This window comes from Amblyraja radiata, chromosome 35 (genome assembly GCF_010909765.2).
Source record: "Amblyraja radiata isolate CabotCenter1 chromosome 35, sAmbRad1.1.pri, whole genome shotgun sequence".
NCBI lineage: Eukaryota > Metazoa > Chordata > Chondrichthyes > Rajiformes > Rajidae > Amblyraja > Amblyraja radiata.
The window spans coordinates 22,044,047-22,051,379 of NC_045990.1; the positions used below are offsets into that span (position 1 = coordinate 22,044,047).

Below are 7,333 nucleotides of genomic sequence, written 5' to 3' on the forward strand. Positions count from 1 at the left end.
AAGATTCTTTTTCTGCAAACGATACAGGTTCTGTCAGTGGTTTGTTATAAAAGTTTGGAACGTATACTCCCTAGACCACCCTGCAGTAGCCAGGATGTGGTCCATAGGCTCGTCCATCCTCTTAGTTACTGACGTGGAAGCTGTCCTGGTGGAATAAGATTTTATACACGTTAGTATTTACTCCAGCAACTCCCAGTACCTGCTTGAGCCACTAGAGATAGTTTAGCTCGTCACCCGACCATGAGGTTTCCTGTGGCTGACCCATAAGGCTTTTTCCTCTCCCTCGGTATTCCTTATTGTGTCGATCTCTAAGTGGGTCATGACACATAAAACGTGGTTCAGGTGGGTATGCCCGGAATTTCATGACTGGACCTGATGTTCCTGGTCTGTTCTGTTTGGCCAACCCTGGAATGGGCATGTGACACTATCTGGTGTTATAACCATGTTGTCCCATCGCAGTAGATGGGAGAGCTGGCTCTTTGTGTTGATGTAAGGCCACCAGCATGTCCATCTTCAGGGTAGGCTGTTCCAGGGTGAGTGACCTGGCTGGTGATCATCCCCTAAGGTATGTCAGGATTTCACTGACATCCCAATTTGGGTGTACCTATTTCTGGGGAATGGATTGATATACCTCTCCTGTATCTGATCACCAGTGAGCGGTACCCAAGTTGAGTAGGCTAACAGAACATGTCCTTCATTGTGGTGAAGACCTGCCAGGAGCTCCAGTACAGTTTTTTGTTATAGTTGAATGTGTAATTCCTGTTTTGGAAAACAGTGTACCATTTCTTGATGCTCCTCAGGTATGTTCCCTAGGATATGCGACGGAATGCTGTCATCAGGTTGATAGTGCTGCTGATCCAAGCACAGCAATGGTCTTCCCAATTCTGCAATTCTTTTAATGACCATGTCGAGGATCACTGGGAACCTTGCTTGTGGACTTGGTCCACTGTAATTTGCGTAGTACCCGACTGATGAAGCCGTAGTACCTATTGAAGAGGTAGAAGGAAAGGAACCATAGAGATTAGGTTCCCCCCACCCCTCAATACGCGGGAATGTCTCCATTGCCGCTGCCTTGAGATTGGTTTCATGTGACGTAAGTTAGTACGTGGTGATTTAATTGGATATAAGGAATCGATATCTGGTGTCCATATTGCTTAGTGATTTCAGCAAATATTTTTGGTTTAAATGTATGTTTACAGTATTTAGCTCACCTGATAGGTGAGTTACTGATGGTCAAACATGTTTGACGACATACGGTTTCCAATTGGTAATAAATTGTCACCTAATATCGATGTTCTCCGCCCAAGTGGTTGGTATATGCCACCACTGTGATGTTGTTATCTTATAAACGAACATGCAAATTTGGTGGATTACTGAGCAAATGCTTCACTAGAATTAAGTAAGTTAATATATAACATGTTTAAGTCAATTCATATTGGCATTAAGTATTACAAGCTCAGTAACACATCAGGACACATAAGATGTTATTCAAAACAGGTGGAAGTGTACAACCATAATCCTTCCTGCCGATAAATTCCATGATAACACTACAGATTAATCCATTTGCCCCCATATTACAGGTATGGAGATAGTTTTGAACACTAGTATCTCAGCTCATAGGAAAGGTACAAAGTTCAGTAGCTGGTAATGCTGCTATATCCCAATTACTTTGCCACGTAGTTGATTGGTGGTTAATGCACCATGACTGATAGTCTTAATGAATACCAGATAACAACGTTGTGGATGGTCAACGTAAATATCTGGATATATATTTTGTGCACCGTTCCCAGAGGCACTGCAATACTGGGTCGATGCGTGGAGTGGACGGAGCAAGCCCCTATTCCATCTCCCTGTTCCAAAATTCAATTTAATATATGGTCCCTAGATAAGGGACGTATCAGATTATTAAACTGATAAGAACAGATACTACACTTGATCTTAGCCAAAAGGCCGAGAAGCGATGCAGCTAAAGCTGTATCCAAGGATAGTTTGTCGTTAATATATAGACATGCCATGACGGAATGTTTCTAAGTGTCAGGGCTAGTTGATTCTGGATAACTTTGACTTAAATGCCGCAACGCTCATCATGGTTACTCCATCCAGGTAATTGCGGTATATCCGAAACTTATATGAGAAGGTACTGAAAAGTGTGCATCTTCAAGGTCGATGTCTACCATAAAGTATCCTTGGATCCATGGTAATAGTTACAAATCCCATGAATGGGTATACCTGGTGAAATACTCAAGTGGTTTATCAACGATGGTGCGACATTCACCATCGTGGGAGGGTAGACCCCTTGGGGTGCTTGCTGAATTGGTGGCAAGATATTAATTCTATTCCCCTTGTATTTATTTTTTGGTATATAACTACCAAGAGTGATAGCTTCCTAACCAGGCGTGATTCATCCACCCCTTGTTAGTGCAACCCTTAACCTTTATGTGATGGTAGGAACCATACTTATCTGTCTTCATTGTTGTTTTCTTCGGTTTCTGGTTCCTTGTTCTTGTAGGGACGATGTTTGTTGGGGGGTGGCGCATTTTCCCCTGGGGCCTGCTCTGGGCCGTGGCCTAAAATGCTACGGGTTTTGGCATGCAGGCCCCGAGCTTTCACCAGTACCATGAGGTAGACGCACCTGGTGGACACGTAGAGGTACTGCTGTCTGGTTTAGTGTGGTGCTCATTCCAGACTCTGCCCTCTTGTGCCGAATAGTTTGAACACTTTGTCCAGTTTTTTAGGACTGGTTTGGTAAGTGCCAGGTAGCAGGATCTGTGCTTGTGAGGTCGGCGTTCTCATAGTCCTGTTAATTTCATAGATTGAGGGCAGGTTTGTGAGTTCATTTGAGAAGTTATGAGGTATACCGTTGAACAGTAGGGTCAGGTGTTTTGCCTTACTACCCTGCCCTTCTGCAATGAGCAGGTGGACATGATAGCCGACGTCAGGGTACCAAATGCATTTTAAAATATTTAGGTTAAATGCACTGCTCAATGTATCCCCCAATAATGGCGGGCACTTTGAGTAAATGCAATTTAGGGGAGGCGTGATAAAACCAACGCCTCATGGCTACCTGTCTTGGAGAGGTTTTTTGGAAAAGACAGGTAGTAAGCTGGCCATCAGTTGAGACTGAAAAGCCATCTCGCTAGTGGTGGAGCCACATAGCGGCCACACCCAGCAGCTCTTCCAGATCCTGTACCTCAAGCATACTCCCGATATTGTTCAGCCAGTGACCCCTCTTCATGACCAGCCCAGCCACTGGTCACCCCAAAGCTAACCACACTAAGGAGGAAGCGATGGGCAGTGCGCTGTGGAGGGTATGCCTGAACCCTCCAGCGAGACTGCCCCTCACGTAGCGTGTCTCGCAGGAGCTCCTGCTCCAGGAGCCGCTCCAGCGGCTCAGGCGGCTGTCTCTCTCCCATGCGGGTGGAGAGACGTCCCCTCCGACAAGTCGGAAGCCACCAGCCGGATGCCTCTTCGGATGGCTGAACATCCAGCCCGCAGCTCAGGCACTAGCGGGACTGGCTTCGGCGGTGTGTGGGGATAGCGGGGCGCCCGGTAAATGTTCCTACCGCCTTCTTGTGGAGCTTTTGTGCCTTGTAGTAGCGAGAGCGCCGCTCAAGCAGCGCGTCTCGCAGGCACCTGCTCCGTGAGCCGCTCCAGCGGCTCAGGCGGCTCTCTCTCCCCCCGTGCGGGTGGAGAGACGTCCCGTCCGCCATCGGGAACACCTGCCGGATGCCTCTCGAGTGGCTATGCGTCCAGCCCGCTGCTCAGGTACTAGCGGGCTGGCCTCGGCACGGTGTCGGGGAATTACGGAACACCGGGTAACGCTCCTACCGCCTGTTGCTGCCCCCCTTCCCCCCGACGGGAATACGTTCCTCCTTGAACGGGGGACAGTTTTGTTCCAGAGCCTTTTTCTCTGCCTGTAAAAAACACAAGCAGAAAAAGGCTCACCTGTAAAAGAAAACCCGACCTCAGGGTACTCACCTGATGGTCCGGTTCATTCTGTAACGGGAGAGCCTAACTCCCGTTGCAAGCCGCTGTTGCACTGCTGGCGTAATGCCGCGCCTGCGCACTGAGCGGGTTCTTCACGTAGTCACTCACGTGACTCTGAAGTAAAATTAACCTTAAAATTAAGAAATCTATCGCTTCTTTCTCCAATAGTTAATAATCCGTCATTTAAACCATCTATTATAGATAAATCATTTATACACTGGGAAAGAATAGGAATTAAAACGTTTGGAGACATGTATGAAACTGGAAATTTACTATCATTCCAACAACTAAAATTTAAATACAATTTGAGAAATAATCAATATTTTAAATATTTTCAAATGTGACTATTTGAAAAAATATATACAACAAATATCATAACTTGTCTCCAGATTTATTAGACGAAGCAATGAATACAAAGGCGGAATCAGCTAATTTAATATCATACTTGTATAACATCATCTTAAATATAAAAACTGGGAACAAGAACTAGCTATAAAAATTTCGAAAGAGAGGTGGGATAAACATTTGCTATATGTGCATAAATGCTCGATTAATGTAAGACATATTTTAAATCAATTTAAAACCTTACATAGACTATATTACTCAAAATCTAAAATAAGTAAACTTTTTCTAAATGTCTCCCCCATCTGTGATAAATGTCTATCCCAAGAAGCAACTATAGCACATTCCTTTGTTTTTTTGTATAAAAATCCAAAAATTTTGGAATTAAATTTTTGAAATTATTTAAAATAAAACTGAAACCGAATGCAGAATTGATAATTTTTGGAACAATGGAAGTCAGCCTTGAGCTAACTGCGTCCCAAAAGAGCCTACTTAATTACGGTTTAATAATGGGAAAAAAACTCATACATAAATTCTGGAAAAACGCACCAACACCAACAATAAATATGTGGATTGTCCGAAATGCTACAACTGAAAGATGTGAGATTCCTTCCAGCAGGCAAACCAGACCATTTCCAAAAGATTTAGTCTCCATTTATCGACTTACTACAAGTATAAGGTGCAACAGAATTCTGAAAATAAATGATTTCAGGAACTGGTGAGGGGTGAGTAAAAATAAGAAGTTGGTATATCCCTTTTATCTCTTTTTTTACTTTTAATATATCTTATTTTCTTTCTCGCTTTTTCTTTTTCTATAGCTTGTTTCTTAACTTTTATTTGAATTTTTCGCTTCTAAGGGTCTCTTTTGATCACTCTTTCACACACTTACTATCCTATTTAACTCTCTTTACTTTTCTTCTTTTTAAAGTTTAAAATATGAAGTGGTACAGGAAATGTATTATGTTATTTTTGGCTTATATTATTGTAATGTACACTGCTAATAAATAAAATTATTAAAATAAATAAATAAATATATTATATACTGTAATTAGTCATGTCATACGCCACAGAAATGAGCCCTTCGGCCCATGCCGAGCATGATGTCCCATCTGTGCTACTAATTCGGCCTCTGTCCCTCTAAACCTTTCATGTCTGCGTATCACCAGCTGTCAGCACCCATCAGGGGAGGGGGGGGAGGGGCTTGTGTTTCCAGTCCAGACACCAGCAACCTAGGGTGTCAGCACCAGGGGCCAGTCTCAGGGAGCTGGGGCTGCTGTGGGGAGTGTGGGTGGGGAAGGTGAGGGCAGCAGCTCACCGCTGACTGAGGCAGGTCAGACCCGACCGTGACTTGTGATCACTGCCTTACACTGGCTCCACATTCACATTCCCCACCGCACTGTGGCACGGGTACATTTTACAATGTTTATAATCCTCATTCCAGGTCCCCATCCCAGCGTGAGAGACGGGGAGGTGAACAGGACAGCCTGTTTCACTGTGGGCCGTGACAACTGCTACAGGAACCAGAAGATCAGGGTAAAGAACTGCTCTGGTTACTTTGTGTATTACCTGCAGCTGCCACCCTTCACCTTCGCTGTGTATTGTACAGGTAGGTCCCCGTTCCCCAGTCACACGGTCTGTTGGGGTAGTAGAGATATTCTGTGACGTCCCGCGTCACCATCACACACATTGGGCTGAGTGTTCAGGTTCACTGCCCCCCCCCCCTCCCCTTAGACCTGTCCCCTCCCCTCCTACCCTGGTCCCAGATTCGTCCCCTCCCATCTTTGCCTCAGCACGGCTCCTCCAACCCTCCCCCCTTCCACCTCGCTCCTGGCTCTGACCCCTGCACTTCCACCCTCACCCTGGCTTAGTCCCCACTCCCTGGCCACACAGTCCCCTCTACGTCCCCCCCCCCCCCACACCCCCTTCACTCTGCAAGACCCTCACTCATCAACCTATCACTCCCCTCCACCCCTCGCTCCAGCATCGGAACTTCCCTTCTCTCTCCCATGCTCCATTGGGACTTTCCCATTCAACTTGCCGGGTTCACAGTGATTCTCCTGTGTGATGAGGAAGTGCGAGTGAAGGGAGTCGGTGTCACTGTTAGGACTGAGCAGAGACAATATGGGCTGTGGAAGGAATTTCACGTTTCACAGTCCCTGGAGTACGTTGAGGACACGTCCAGTAGAACAGATGAGGGAACCAGTGGCTAGGCTGTGGGGGATTTTCAGAAAGTATTTAGTACGTTCCTGCACAAGAGGCTGGTCAACAAGGTCAGAGCACATGGAATTGTTCACACACTGACATGGATTGAGAATTGACTTTTGGACAGAGAGCAACAGGTGGGAATAAGCAGATCATTCTCAGGTTGGCAGCAGTGACGTGTGGGTACAAGAGGGCTCAGTGCTTGGGCCCCGGTGAGTCACAATCTGTATCAATAACTTGGCTGGGACGATCATCTGTGGACTGAGATACACCGTGATATCTCCCACTGACCAGCAGTGTCCCTCACTGTGCCCCCTGGGACCGAGATATCCTCAATACTGCCCCCCTCTCAAGAGACACCACTGATCCACAACCCCTCCCCAATGACCGTGTCTTCACCTCCCGTGCCCTCCTGGAACCAAGACCACCGCTCGAACCCCAACCTGAGCCGTCCCCTATCCCCTCCCCCAGGGACCTCCCCTCCCTGAGACAAGGCCGTTCCCTCCCGTCACTTGCCCCAGGACCGACCCGTCCCCTCCTCTCCCCCGAGACTGAGTGAGCCGGTATATGAGGGGGAACGGACAGGGGAGGGGGTCTGTAATACACTATCCGGTACACTGGGAACAATTACAATTTATATCAAAGCCAATGAACCAGCAAACCTGAACGTCTCTGGAGTGTGAGAGGACACCGGAGCACCCAGAGAAAACCCACGTGGTCACATGGAGAACGTGTAAACTCCACACAGACAGCAACCATAGTCAGGATCTAATTCGGTTCTCTGGCGCAGTGAGGCAGCAAC

The 7,333-nt window shown here is 46.6% G+C and overlaps 1 non-coding gene across 1 annotated transcript; it reads right to left on the minus strand.

Moving 5' to 3' along the window:
• Positions 1-1,770: 1,770 nt before the first annotated feature.
• Positions 1,771-1,962, minus strand: LOC116966151. Its single transcript, XR_004409910.1, has one exon. It is a non-coding gene; the product is annotated as a U2 spliceosomal RNA (small nuclear RNA).
• Positions 1,963-7,333: the final 5,371 nt, after the last annotated feature.